The sequence below is a fragment of the Uranotaenia lowii genome, chromosome 1 (genome assembly GCF_029784155.1).
Source record: "Uranotaenia lowii strain MFRU-FL chromosome 1, ASM2978415v1, whole genome shotgun sequence".
Taxonomy (NCBI): domain Eukaryota; kingdom Metazoa; phylum Arthropoda; class Insecta; order Diptera; family Culicidae; genus Uranotaenia; species Uranotaenia lowii.
In genome coordinates, this window is record NC_073691.1 from 63,432,839 (window position 1) to 63,445,551 (window position 12,713).

Below are 12,713 nucleotides of genomic sequence, written 5' to 3' on the forward strand. Positions count from 1 at the left end.
TGCACTCAGGCAAATTCTTATTATAATTTTCATAAGATGCATCTTATGAACCGCTGTTTAGAGTGTAAAATAATTTTTCATAAGAGTCTTATGAAATTCTTTAAATCTTCATACGAAGTTCTTATGAAAAATAGAAGAAACGGCATTGAGGGAAAATAATGAACACATTGATTACATCAGTCACTTTTCAATCGTCAAACGAAGCTGTGGAATTATTAATGTTATTGTTATAAATGGTAAGTTTGAAATGAAGTTTATTTTTAGTGATCGTTAAACATATTTGAAAACTTTAATTTGTTTTTTTGTTAACTTTCCAGCACGTTGAACGGGAAAACCCCAAAGTCAAAGGACCGTATGCGGACGAACAAACCGGAACCTGTGGAACCGGGTATTGATGTGCTGTTGATGGTTACCATAATATATGTACCAAACAAATTAGCCGAACAATAAAATAAATTTTGAACATCAATTGTTTTGAATTTTTCGCATCAAACGTGATATATCCTGTTTTTATAAGACCCTCTTATGAAAAGCAACAACCTCTCATTGAAGTAGGTGTTCATCTGCAGAATTCATTCGCGTCATAAGATAATCTTATGAATTTTATTGATTTTTCTTACGGCGCCACTTCATAAGAGAATCTTATGGCATGTATAATAGTATTTTTCTGATTGTAGTTTTGCTAGCCGGGCCCTAAGAAATTTTCGGAGAGAGAAAGCAAAGAGGGAGAACTCCCACACTCAGAAAAATACTATTATGTTTGCCATAAGATTCTCTTATGAACTGGCGCCATAAGAAAACTTAATGAAATTCATAAGATTGTCTTATGACTGAGATGAACTTTCTGGATGAACACCTTTTTGAAAGAGGAGGTTTCGTTTTTTATAAGATAATCTTATGATTCGGTCAAAACATTTGAAATTCCATAAGAATGTTTTTAAAAACAGGAAATGTCTCTAAAATTTGGAATTTATCCAAAGACATTGATAATTTGAGTACCATATCTTGAATTTTATCACTATTTATTGATATTTTTTTCGCAAGCAAGACCATCAGCAGCAATTTTATCCCGGTTCAACTTGTACAGAAACAAAGTTATAAAGTGGTTTGTTCGCGCTATCCTCGTTGTGGGACTTGAAATTCTCCCACAGAATCAGCAGACCACTTCAGTTGTTGGCGGATGTACGGGAAAACCTTGGGAAATTCCACTACCGGTTTCGGTCTCTGGGCCTTTTGCTTTTTGTCAGTCAGTAAGCTAAAGTGCGGACACAAAATCCTAAAATTCAAAGTCGATGAATATTCACAACATATTTTTGACAATCACATAAATTATAGAAGGTGCTAAATAAACTCACCATTGAGAAGATCAATGTCACAAATACTTTAAATGTGTTATTTTTTTTAACTGCTTCTGATAATAAAGAATCTTGTTCGTTTTTTCCCTGCCGCTTAGAATGAATGTGTTTATTTTATTTCCACACAGCAGTTTCTTGCGTTTTTCATAAGAACTTCTTATGATAATAGAAGAAATTCATAAGACTCTTATGAAAAATTATTTTGGACACAAAAAAGCGGTTCATAAGACGTGTCTTATGAAATTTATGATAAAATTTCCTCTGAGTGCATATTTGAAACGTGTGGCGAACCTGAGCGGTAAACTCAAGTAAGAGAGCGTCACCTGCTTTTTGATGTGACGGGGCCCCAGGAAATACACCCGTCTGCCGAATATGGGTGACGTGGCGACGAACGTGTTAATCTGAGAATTAAATTAACCGGGGTATGTGACGAAGACGTCATATCCGAATTTTTTCCGTTGACTCGCTCACATTGAGAATCGGCGGAACTTCTAGGAACTTTCTCGGAAGCTGGAAACAACACAATTCACAGCTTAAGTGAAATTAAATTTTGAGGGGGAAATAGGTACACTTACCTCCATACTCTCGACGTTCGGATTTGTGTTAGGACATCCAGAGTGGTATTTTGCTCGTCCTCCGACGCTGGATATTCTTGAGCTGCAGCATCCATCATCGCATTTTCACAGCATAAAGAAAACAAAGTTAGCTAATTGACATCAATTCCCTTTTCCAACAAAAATCTACTATTACACGCTTGAGAAAACGGAAAAAATGAATTCTAATCCATCCACTTGGACTTAACGTGAAATTCATTTGTCAGTTCATGTGACTGTACTAAGTAGCTAATGTAATTCCATGTGAATTACATTAGCTACTACAAAGCACACGTAGAATCGATGAGATGCATCATAAGCTTAGTTTACGTGGAAAATTCCGTATATTTAATTTCAAAATTATTTTGCGTGTTTGTTAATGATCTACACGCAAAATAATTTTCACTTAAAAAATAAGTGACATCTGTAGTAAATTCTCGCCATAGGTAATTTCAGTTGATTTTTAAGTGATGGGTCCAGTGAATTCATTTAAGTGACCGGTCAAGTGAATTACACTATGACGTTCGAGTGAAATTTATCTGAAATTCTAAGTAAGTGCACCACCTCGATTTCAAATACTTACATTACGCTTTCGCCATAAATTTATTGGTTGGAAAATTCCATCGTAATCCCAAGGCAGATCAGTTACTGCGGATAGTGCAACTAATAAATCTTCCCTGCTGCAAACCAGAAAATCTGTCCAGTCCAACCCACAAGCTGAAACATGATAACACCTTTAAATAACTTTTTCTTACATCACGTTTAACACAAACTACCGCCAAAATCGCCTAGTAAAGAATTGGGAAAATCCAAATCCAGCATAAGCTATAAACGCTGCTCTTTAGAATTTGCTATTTTGAACTCTGAAAATAAACACAATTACAACCCGACATTCACTTGAAGTCCAAGTGATGGGGAAGTGAATATTTTTTCTCACTTCAAATTCAAGTGACGACTGATGTGAATGTGGATGAATTCACCTGAAATTTAAGTGACTGCCAAGTGAAATGTATATGTCGCACTTGAATGGAAGAAAATTACTTTATCCTTGTTTTTAAGTGAAAAATCATGTGTATTTTAAGAGTGAATTTGGGTTCAGTGTATTTCAGAGGGCGGTAACCTTTTGAGTGGAAAAAGTCAAAAACAACAAATTTTCAAAATTTCAGAAATTTAAATTATTGTTTTCGCGACAAAACTAAGTTTATCGTTTCTTGAATCAATAATGAGAAATAAATAAAGAATTACGTATTCATAAAGGTATGAGGTGATATTTAAGAATTTATAGCATCCAGCGTATGCGTACACTCAGGCAAATTATTATTATAATTTTCATAAGATGCGTCTTATGAACCGCTTTTTGGAGAGCAAAATTGTGTTCCATAAGAGTCTTATGAAATTCTTTCAGTTTTCATAAGAACATCTTATGAAAAATAGAAGAAACGGCATTGTGAAAATATAATGAACACATTCATTCATTCCATCCAATTTTTCATCGTCTAACGGTACAAGGCTTTAGATAGTTATAAATTTCCCTAAACAGTTAAATATCATCGTGATCTTCTGAGTGGTAAGTTTGACCTGATCTTTTTAATGTAAACGATTAATATATTTGAAAACTAAAATCAATTTTTTTTTGTTTACATTTCAGTATGCGGACCGGCAAAAATGCAAAGTCGAAGAATAGGATGCGGCAAAAAAAAATCTTCATTGGAACCGGGTGTTGATGTGTTGCTTATAGTGACCATGAATGAATTAATTTCTGATAAATTCTGCAAAAAAATGAAGCGCATGTTTTCAACATAAAATATCTTGAATTATTCTTATTAGGAGTGACTTCTTGTTTCCATAAGAGGCTCTTATGAAAAGCAACAAACTCCTATTGCATTAGATGTTCATCTTCATAATTCATTCGCGTCATAAGAAAATCTTATGAAATTCAATGATTTTTCATATGGTGCCACTTCATAAGAGAATCTTATGGCATACATAATAGTATTTTTCTGAGTGTAGGGTAACGGACTTATTTTGAACCGGGTACATATTTTGGACCACCTTGCAGTTTTTTTCCTATTTTTCTCTCATAAATCAAGTTAATCATTAAAATTTTGGACAAATATAGTAAAAGCTTCTTCCCATGATTCTAATCATATCTAAGATTCCAGGGATAGAAAATTGAAAATAATGTTTTGATTTTTCACAGTTGGGTCAAATCAAGCCCATTTCAGCAGGACGTGCCATTATTGGAGTCAACTTCCAAGAAGTTTTCTGCATAGCTGTAATGATTATAACAACAACAAACATGTTCACAGCTATGATAAAACACTTTAAAACTAGTTTGCAAGCTTGATGAACAAAAAAAAATGGTTTTAATCCCAATTGGACCCATGTCGAAAATAGGTTCTACACAGCAATTTTTTTTTTGCTGGAAACCAGCAAAATTTTGCTGGTTTTTGTCCCGCTGACTTTCCAGCAAAATTTCCAGCAATTTAAATTGCTGAAAAAAACAGCAAACATTAATGCTGGTTTCCAGCAATTCAAATTGATGGAAAATCTGCAATCCAGATTACTGGAAACCAGCTTTTTCTTTCAAAACAACCGGCCGTATTTAGTATCAAATTTATATTTCAATTCAAAATTAAATTGAGAATATTGGCTGTGCATTTAATTAGCAATAAAAACAATTATTTTAAATACATTTTTCAATAAGGGATTTATTTATTTCGAGAAACACTATTTTTTATAATTTTCAATCATCGGCTCTGGGGTGGCAGCTTGGTGCTAAAGTGTTATCATCCGCCACCTGTAAAAAAAAATTGATTAGTATCTTTTATGGAATATCCACCTGTCCAATAAAAACTCACCCTTGACTTGATGCCTTCGTGAAATAGAGTCTCACCTTGCTCCAGCGTACGAAAACAAACAGACTCCAATTTGACAACTCGTTTGCTGATTTTCCAGCAACCTAGATCAATTGCTGGAAAGTCCAGCAATTGGAAAACCGATAGCTGATTTTTCAGCAAAAATGACAAGACTACAACCGAATGCTGAAAAATCCAGCAATTGGTAAACCGATTGCTGGTTTCCAGTAAAATTTGGGATTGCTGAACGTTTCCAGCAATTTTTTTTGCTGGAAATCGAGGCAAAAATTTACAGTGTACTTAATTCCTTATGGAATTATTTTGGACCATCTAGCATAACCTGAGTAAGGCCGTGCGAACGGGGAGGGGTTTAAGGGGTTTAACCCCTCCCCCTCATGGAGATTTTTTCTAAGTAAAATTTTCAGTACAAGAAATGAATTTACAGGGAAATCACTTGATCCCAAAAGGTGTTTAAAAAAAGTGTTGACAAACATGTCAGAAATTCGGCTCGCCTCCGGCGGAATTCCATCTTAAATCACTCTAGGCCTAAGGGCAGAAACACAGTGCCCGCGAGCGAGCGAACGAGCGATTTTTGAATGAACCTGAAATGAATTTTGCGCGAACATTTTTCAGGATCGTTCACAGTGCACGCGACGAACGGGATGCGATTTACACTGAGAAAAAACTTTATGGATAGGAAAGGAAAGAATATTTATGTAAATATTTATAGGGATTTGGAAGAATAATTTTTAAGAGGTTATTTTTTTTAAAAATCATTATGAAATAAATCGTAAGTGACATTCAATTAAAATTTTTAACAGCGTCATAAAACCCTTCAAGTATTTTTATCGCCGAATCCACAAACCGGAGTTTTTATCACTATCAGCGGCGGCGACTTTCACTGACGTCAAATCATGTTGACCAGACAAATCAACGTCACGTGACTCGCAGAATAAGCACCAAAGATTTTGTTTCAGAAGCACTTTAATGTAAGATAAATTTGTTGTAGAGTCATATTTATTATTTAATTTTATCGTTATTCTTGCTCATGTCACAGATTGAACAAGTAAAATTTACCTTTTTCTGGATATAAATGTTCTGTGCTCAGCAGATGAGTGTTTTCTTCGGTTACAGATGTAAGGATGCAAAATTCTTTTCTACACTCAGGCAAATTCTTATTATGATTCTCATAAAATGCCTCTTATGAACCGCTTTTTAGAGTGTAAAATTGATTTTCATAAGAGTCTTATGAAATTCTTCCAATTTTCAAAGTAAGTTCTTATGAAAAATAGAAGAAGCGGCATTGTGAAAAAATGATGAACACATTAATTCCATCAGTCATTATTTTTCATCGTCATACGAGGCGTGAAACCATTATAGTTTTCCTAAAAGATAAGAGATTTAGTGGTATGAATAAGGTTTAGCAATTGCTTCGGTAGCTTTTACTTAGCTCGAAATCAATCAAAGCAAAAGTCCAAAGCATTTGCTTAGTTTGGTATGAATAAACATTTGCTTAGCGGATGTGTACTAAAGTCTTAGAACATAGCTTTTGCTTCGAAAAATAGAGCTATCCAACCAGCAGAATCTGAAGTTTTCTAAAGTAAAATGAAAGAAGACGATCAGAAAATTGAAAAGTACGGCTAAAGTAGCCTTGAATTCGACGAAGCGGGTGGTGGGTGTAAGAACGACTGGAATTTTTTTTTGTTAATGCGTGCTTGTATGTTGATGTTTAAAGAAAAATGAATATAGACATATTCGAATATTGTCAAACAAAAAATGGCCTCTTTAATATTTATCATAAGCTATCCCACATGTATTTGGATCGGGATAATCCGATGTATCAAAAAAAGGCAATAGGCGCGCATTTTAATTTAGATTTTTTTTTAAATCTTAGAATTATAAAAAAAATGAATAAAAAAAATGAGAGATCTGTATAATGTTTTAAATTATTACAATTTATTTCTTACTTTGAGCCAATTGGGACTTCTTCCACTATAGCCGGATTTTTTTTAATTTGAAATATTTACTAATTGAGTTGGTTATTGTCATCTTAGACAAATGATTTTATACAACGACAGGAATATGAAAAAAGTTGGGTTATCACTTCGACTTTCTTTATCCATGTTGAAAATGCCTTTTTGAATTGTTTTGAAGTGAAATATTGCTTATTTGATAAACTCATGACGTTATTAAAGAATTTTTTATTAGAAAAGTCTGCTACCGAGCATGCTTAGAAAATTAAGCAATTGCCAGGAGATTGGTCGAGCAATTGCTTCAGATTTGAGCTTTATTCATACCAAACTAGCTTGTTCTAAAAGTAAAAGCTTCTGACTGAGAAAACAGCTGTCAAAAAAAACTTTATTCATAACAACCGAAGCAATTGCTTTAAGCGACTGCTCGACTGCTCGATTCAGTTTAGCAAAAGCAATTACTAGGGTTTTTTCATACCACCCATTATCTCATTTTTTGTTTACTTTTCAGCATATTGACCGGGAACAATCTGTAACAATCTAGATAGAAACAAGCTAGAAAATAAATAAAATGTTTTAAATATCAATTATCTTGAGTTATTCTCATCAAACATGACATTTTCTGTTTCCATAAGACCCTCTTATGAAAAGCAAAAACCTCTCAACGAAGTAGGCGTTCATTTGAAGAATTCATTCGCGTCATAAGACAATCTTATAAATTTCAATGCTTTTTCTTATGGCGCCAGTTTATAAGAGAATCTTATGGCAAACTTAATAGTATTTTCATTGTGAGTCCAAGCAACTGATTTTGATCTGGCAGCTGCGTTTCTTTTCCAGTCGACATATTTTGAACTGTTTAATCAAGATTATAGTAATTTAAGATGAAGGGAAATGATAAATATCCATTTTTGCAGCAAGTCTTCCAAAATTTAAATTTGGTATAATTATTTTTTAGCTAATCTACTCTTGTTTTAAATATTTAAAAAAAATATCCATATATCAATTTCTCTAGGAGAAGTTATTTGATTTGTTCTTAAAGAAAAGGAGTATTTGATTTTAGAAAAAAATTATTTTTTATAAACACTCTTATTTATTTTGGCATCAAAATTTCACGTTCTTAAATTATTAAAGCAATTAAAAATGGAATGAACGAATTTTGGGTCGTGCAAGACCTAATGACCACGCAATTTGTCAGCGGAATCTCCAAAGGTTTAAAATAATTAGAGAGAAAAAACGCGCGCCGATATATGGAATGTGCATCTTATGCAGCTTGGCGAAAAAATAAATTCACAATGTTTAAATTTTCCCCGAAGTAATGTGTTTTTTACAGCACAAAGAGCATTGATCATTCAAGAAATCACCCATTTCCCAACCTGTACTTTGGCAATGCAGATTCTATAGCAGGGATTCTTTAATACTTGAAATGCAATCCAAACAAAACCAGAAATGTTTGCAAAGTAGCAGCGAAGACTCTGAGGTGTTAGATGATAATATTTTGTTTCTTTCGTAGAGATTATTGAATGCGAATCGTTTAAATATTTGGAAAGTTCCTGCAAAACATTTGCGAGAGTTTTGCGATTGAGTTATAGCAATACTTCACTTTCAAAAGAAGTTCAACATTCAGCTGTTTAAAATTCGGACAAAAAAAGCAATGAAAAATATGAGATACTGATTCACTGAATTCTGAGCTGTGTATGCGTTGAATCATAACACCGATCAATAGATTATTTAACCATGTATCGTCAACAAAGGTCGGGGAAAGGGATAATTGAAATATGAAAGCATAAGCCGCGCATTGTAGCGTAATCAGTTCAGTATTCTTAACATCAGTTATCATCAGTTTATTGTTAAGATTCATGGTTCAGCCCAGTAGACGTTTTCTAAAAACAAAAAAACGAGATTGTTTGAAGTAGTGAGATCATATCGTGATTATCATTAGTTTCATTCAACGGTTGGTAAAAATCGGTTTCAACTAGTTTCTGTCAACTGGTAGGTGTTCAACGAGCCAATGTTTTGGTCGAAACTAGTCAGGTCGTTGTTCAACGGGGCAAGTTGAAACTACACACAAAATTTTCGGGGCTCCACTTAGCAAAAATTCGCTGTTACTTTCCGTTAGCAAAAATATTTTTTTACTTTTGATTTAGCAAAAAGCTAAATTTACTTGATTTTAGTTATCAGAAAGTTTATTTTGCTCGAATGTAGTAAAACGAAGGTTTTCTAGCCGCCTTATTTCTAGATAGCAGCCGCTGCCGATAGAGACAAAAAAACAAACCTACGTGATTCAGTGCCGTTCCGGAAATTCGATGCTGGCTGTTCTTTTGGTGGCTAAGTTAACAACAAAATGGTAGCCAAATCGATAGTGGATGCGTACAGGTAAGAGTCCATAAAGAAGTGTATAATTTTCCCGATTTTTAATTGATGTTTTTTTTTCTATCAGGTTGCTGCTGCCGACGGGGTTCCGGATTTTTAGTGCAACAGTCCGAAAATCAAAAGGGACCACAGCTGGAATTTCAAAGCGGTGCATCCGGCACGACGCCGATCGCTTGGCATTTCGCGTTCCCAGGATCGGAACTAAATAAGTTCCATTTTATGAAAAGTGTTATGAAGTGTCGAAATAAAGAGAAACATCAATTGAAAGTGAACTTATTTTTGTATTCTATTAAATAATCGAACATTCCCTCCGAAATTGCAAAGAAAAACCATAAATATTGAAATTTATGGTCCGGGCGGTCTTTTCCTCCGGTTTTTTGCTAAAAAAGTGAGCAAAAATTGCGGCGGCTAAACTTTTCTCTCGTTTGCTAAAATTTTAGTTCGAAAAAATTGCTAAATTGATTGCTAAGATTTTAGCTGGTCAAATTTGAGCAAAATTTTGCTAATTTTCGGCCTCGAAAATTTTGTGTGCAGGTTACACACAAAACTTTCGAGGCTCCACTTAGCAAAAATGAGCTGTTACTTTCCGTTAGCAAAAATTTTTTTTTACTGTTGAGTTAGCACCTTCCCAAATTGTCATGACTTTTGCTCGATTTGAGTAAAAATAACCAATTTACTACTAATTTTAGCAATCATAGTAGCATGGACTCAAACTTTTAGCCTGCGCCCAAACCGCGTTCTTTATGTGCTCAAATTTTAGAAAGGCGACACAGGCGGAAACCTGTTAGATTATTCTTGTTTTTATTTTGCACCGCGCGCGGGTAAAACATTTTTGTTCCGCTCCTCGGTTTGTCGTCGTTTTATTTGAATTTAAAATTGATAAGTAGTAGATACAATTAAAAGGAAAAGAAAATCAAATCGGCATCGACTAATCAGGTTTCCGAACTTTTCCAGGATCAACAGCAGCTCGTTGGACGGAATGCTGCAGAAGTAGCCATTCTGCCTCCAGCGGAACGGTTACCGGTTCGGTAATCAGTAGAAAAATCCGAACCTCGAAGCAGCAGTAGTGGTTCCGCCGGGTGATGTGTGTGGTTTACCTGTTTGGTGGTCAGTTTTTTTATTATCAGCTAACAAAAAAAAATAGACTGTATACCTATTATAGTTTTATTTCTATTCTTCAAAATATAAAATGCATTAAACTTAATTATTTCTGTTTTTCAGATTTCATTGGTGAAGATGTAATCACTGATCACAATGTAATAGTAAAAGCGTCAAGAACACTTTTCGAAACCCGCGGAGTGATGCGAACAAAAATGAAAAAAGAAGATAAAAAAAAATCTAATCTCACTTTTTAATATTTGAAAATGAAAACCCTTCATCAAAAATAATTTAATTTTGGATTTAACTCAAATTCTAGCAAACGTTAGAAAAATAAATTTTGCTAAAATTTTAGCAAACAAAGGTTTTTGTTTGCTTGAAAATTAGTAAACATTCAGTCAGGACACATTTTGCTATTTTGCTAAAATTTTAGTTGAAAAAAATTGCTAAATTGATTGCTAAGTTTTTAGCTGGTCAAATTTGAGCAAAATTTTGCTAATTTTCGGCCTCGAATATTTTGTGTGTAGTCGAAACCGATCCAGCTCGGCAGCAGGACTCGTTTCGACCTGATAGAAATCGGTCAAAGTCAATTGGAAAGAGCCAGGTGATCAACTGCCAATCCATTTCTACTTGTTTCGACTCGTTTCGACTAGACTTCATTGAACAGACTAATTGTTTCTTTTATGGGAAACGACCACTTTGTATGTGCTGTGGCTTTCTCTCTGCGTTCAAGAATTTTGTTCTTCAAAATTTAATCAAAGAAACGAACTTGAAATATTTTTACATTTATTATGTTAATTTAATTTTATTTGGGATAGGAGGGGGATGTGTGGATGGATTAAACCGCCACTCGACAGTTCGTCATGAGCGTGCACGTCGGTCACCCAGTCAGTCAGCGAGCACGACCCGAGCGAGCGAGCCGAGTGCAACAGCGCGTGATTCCCCCGGTTGGGTTGGCCTTGTTTCCCGCCGGTATTGCTTCCGATCGCTGGACCAGACCGCACACCTGGTTTGAAATTTATTTGAGAATTCGGATTTAGTTTCTTTTTAAATCTTAAAAAAGTTAAAATCATATGAATTTTATTTCTATTATTCTTATTTCTGAAGCTTTAAACTCTGGTTTCATTCAAAATTTTAAATCGCATTCGTTTTCTGTGTTTTCTGAAAAATTGATGTTAGATTTGTAAACTTGACTGCTTGGTATTTATTTTTAAGCAAATGTCTAGCTCAAAATAAGGAAAATCATTTAAAATAATTTACTGATGACTTGCCGGAAAAAGCAATGATTCAAAACTTTGAAAATCTTGATTTTGAATTTTGAAACCCCCCCCCCCATGAGCGGGTCCTTCGCACGGGCCTGAACCTGAGTATTAAACTTACTGTTCAATGTTCATGAACGTAATAAAACGTTGTACAGCGATATGAAAAGAATTATGCACACTATTTCAATCGCCTATTACAAATAAAATTTAGAATTTTGGCATTATTTTATTTAATCAACTCGCTAACGTCCAAACTCGCCTTTAGACCATAGTACTTGGAAATAAAACAGGTAGGCTGTTGCGCTTAACCTCACTTGACAGTTTTGTGCACTCAGAAAAATACTATTATGTAGGCCATAAGATTCTCTTATGAAGTGGCGCCATAAGAAAAAACAATGAAATTCATAAGATTTTCTCATGATGGAATGAACTCAAAGAACACTCAGAAAAATACTATTATGTATGCCATAAGATTCTCTTATGAAGTGGCGCCATAAGAAAAATTAATGAAATTCATAAGATTGTCTTATGACGCGAATGAATTCTGAAGATGAACGCCTACTTCAATGAGAGGTTGTTGCTTTTCATAAGAGATTCTTATGGAAACAGTAAATCACTTTCTAATAATGAAAATTCTCGATATTTCATGCTGAAAACATTCACTTTATTGTTTGCCAAATTTGTTTAAAATTAAATTCTTGATGGTCACCATCAGCAGCGCATCAACAGACGGCTCCATAAAAGTTTTTTTGCCGCATCTTAATCTTCGACCTTTCGTTTTTTGCCGATCAGCTTGCTGAAAAGTAAACAAATAATGTATTTTAGTTTACTAATATATTCAACGTTCACACCAAAAACATCAAATCGAACTTACCATTCCGGAGATAACAATATCATTTAACATTGAAGGAAAACTATAATAACTATGAACTGGCGATTGCTTCGTACTGTTAGATGATGAAAAAAAACTGATGCTATGAATGAATGTGTTCATCATTTTTTCACAATGCCGTTTTTTCTACTTTTCATAAGAACATCGTATGAAAATTGAAAGAATTTCATAAGACTCTTATGAAAAATTAGTTTGGACGCAAAAAAGTGGTTCATAAGATGTATCTTATGAAATTTATAATAAGATTTCCTCTGAGTGGAATGAACACCAGTTTCAATGAGGGGTTGTTGCTTTTCATAAGATATTCTTATGGGA